General features: G+C 36.0%; 1 protein-coding gene across 1 annotated transcript in view; it reads left to right on the forward strand.

Moving 5' to 3' along the window:
* Positions 1–6: 6 nt before the first annotated feature.
* The window catches only part of LOC101849463, a gene marked incomplete in the record, with an annotated part of 69,997 nt that continues 66,960 nt past the window's right edge, over positions 7–3,043 (forward strand). Inside the window, 1 exon segment of the mRNA XM_035970021.1 lies at positions 7–431.

A 3,043-nucleotide genomic window follows, 5' to 3' on the forward strand; every position in this document is an offset into this window, starting at 1 on the left:
AGAGAGAGGGGGGGGGAGAAAGTCTGAAAAACTGTCAACAGCAGTGAAATATAGACATGTTCAAACCGACGAAAGAACTCGAGATTCATACCACAAAACTTTGGCTCGGACCCAAATTCTGAAACGGGACTCAAGTCCTGGTAGAGGTACCCACTCCCTGGAAGCCAAAAGTGTTGATCAAGCTGAACTCGAAGACGGTTCCCCACAGAATGGATAGTATAGGCTAGTGTCTTGTTTCTGTAGCCAGTGCTTTTTACACACGTAAGCAACTATTTTGGCTTCTTCATATTGCTCCGCGTATTGTCACACTGAGCTAAAAGAAAAAAGTACTTGGAACTGAGGGCCAATATTAACGTAGGACGTTACGTGATGGGTTTTGAAGGAGGTTTCGTCGACGGAATATTTATGCAGTTCATTTCTTTTGGAGTGAGGTAGGAGTATTTAATGGGGACATTTTGTTTTTTCCTAATGACCAAATGTGTTATACAAATTCAAACAAAAATAAAAGTAATAATAATTAACCAATTATTGGTCTAAATCTGATCATCTCTTGGAATTTCCGATTAGAATACCACCTCTTAATGTTTACTTTCATATATTATGACTCTTAATTTTTAGTTTTAGTAGAAGTTTTACGGCGCTCGCAATTGCACAAGGTCATATGAGCGCCAGAAGAATAGAGGTGTTACAAGGGAGTAACAAACATAATAAAGAAGAAGGGGAGATAAGGTCGATAGATGTTTGATAGGAAAGAAGGAGCAAACCACACTAGAGCACCTGCCAACCACCCTCATATTATGGCTCTTCTTACGGGCAGTTGATTGAGGCTGAAAAATGTCATTTCTTACAGAAAATTGAAAACTGTCTTCAGAATGCGTTCTAGCATTTTTTATGGAAATGATGCAAGGGTCTGTAACTCAAGAAGTAGTTTTATCATTCTTGGTAAAGTCGAAAACCTGTACTATTTAGGGTTTTTTCCACATTTTTCTGAGTTGTGTCTGTTCTGGGGTGGGGGAAGAGGGTTGTTTATTTGTTTGGGTTTTTTTATTGGGTGGATTTTATAACTATAATATCATAACGGCGGTAGAAAAGAACGAGAAGATCCTGGGTTGAAGTGATAAAGGAAGTGAGTGTGTTATTTGAGATTTGAGTTTGTGTTCATGTGTGTGTTATTTGGTATTGTTTGTGTTGGTAAGCGTATTTTTTGCTATTTTTGGTTGTGTTTGTTGGCGAGTGTGTTATTTGGTATTTGTGTTTGTGTTGGTGAGTGTGTTATTTGGTATTTGTGTTTGTGTTGGTGAGTGTGTTATTTGGCATTTGTGTTTGTGTTGGTGAGTGAGTTATTTGTATTTGTGTTTGTGTTGGTGAGTGTGTTATTTGGCATTTGTGTTTGTGTTGGTGAGTGTGTTATTTTGTGTTTGTGTTTGTGTTGGTTGGTGAGTGTGTTATTTGGTATTTATTTTTGTATTGGTGAGTGTGTTCTTTGGTATTTATTTTTGTATTGGTGAGTGTGTTGTTTGGTATTGTTTGTGCTGGCGAGTGTGTTATCTGGTATTTTCTGTTTGTATTGTTTGATGAGTGTGTTGATTTGGTAGTTGTGATTTTGTTGGTTGATAAGTGTGTTATTTGGTATTTTTGTCGGTTGATAAGTGTGTTATTTGGTATTTTTGTTGGTTGATAAGTGTGTTATTTGGTATTTTTGTTGGTTCATAAGTGTGTTATTTGGTATTTTTGTTGGTTGATAAGTGTGTTATTTGGTATTTTTGTTGGTTGATAAGTGTGTTATTTGGTATTTGCGTTTGTGTTAGTGAATGTGTTATTTGGTATTTGTGTCGGTTGATGAGTGTGTTATTTGGTATTTTTGTTGATTGATAAGTGTGTTATTTGGTATTTATGTTTGGGTTGATGAGTTTGTTATTTGGTATATCTGTTTGTGTTGATAAGCATGCTCAGGAGAAGAATTGAAGCACTCCTGATATCCTGAAGCGCTTGTCGTCCTTCAGTGCATTGGGACGTATTATATCCATACAGCGGGGACATGTGTTAACACTCTCCGTTCGCCCTGGGGTCATTTTGTACCCCCGGGGGTGTATTCTTCACATTTTAGAAAACTTTTAGAACGAAGATCTCTTTGAAACTTTCAGTATTTCTTAAAAAAATCATTTTAACAAACTATTATGCAAAGCGTACGAACCGGATTAACGAGTAAATTTCCTCTTCGGAAAGTGATGGCAGAGAGTTCTCCACGTCGTATGGATACTATAGTAAAACACGACTTACGGATAGGGTTAGATAAATGAGGAGTTAATGGGAAAAACGGGAATAATCACAAACTGAAAATCTCGAGGGTATCAATTTTGAACTCTCGTTGACTCATAACTTTATTTTTGTTAAACTGTTGGTTTATTATTGTTGTTAGATTTCCCATTCTGCAATCAAAAAAGTGAACCACAAATCAAACAAATATGAAGTTTTGAGTCCACAAGCTTTTAAAATTGACACCCTCACAATTTCCAGTTTATGGCTATGCCCGTTTTTCCCGTGGAAACCTCAAATGATTTTCGATTTAATTTTATTTATCATTATTGTTGAACGAGTGAATTGGAACAGTTTACCAATATGATTCATTAGTCATCAGTATTAAATGCAGTGTTGTGGGTTCTCGTGTGCTTGCTGATTGTTGCAATCTATAGATTAACACCCGACAAATAAGCTGTTATTGTTTTCTCTCTTTATTTTTAGTGTGTAAATACTCTTGTCCTCATCATCATCATCATCATCATCATCATCATCATCATCATCATCATCATCATCATCATCATCATCATCATCATCATCATCATCATCATCATCGTCTTCATCATCATTGTAGACAGAGAATGAAAAAGGTTGAGACTTGGTACGATTTCCAAAATATAGTATAAGATAATACGTTCAAAGTTTTGTCGTATGGCTTCATCAAGAACAATTAAAAAGTCGATGATTTCATTATCATCATCATCATCATCATCATCATCATCATCATCATCATCATCATCATCAT

This window comes from Aplysia californica, unplaced genomic scaffold (assembly GCF_000002075.1).
Source record: "Aplysia californica isolate F4 #8 unplaced genomic scaffold, AplCal3.0 scaffold00210, whole genome shotgun sequence".
Classification (NCBI taxonomy): domain Eukaryota; kingdom Metazoa; phylum Mollusca; class Gastropoda; order Aplysiida; family Aplysiidae; genus Aplysia; species Aplysia californica.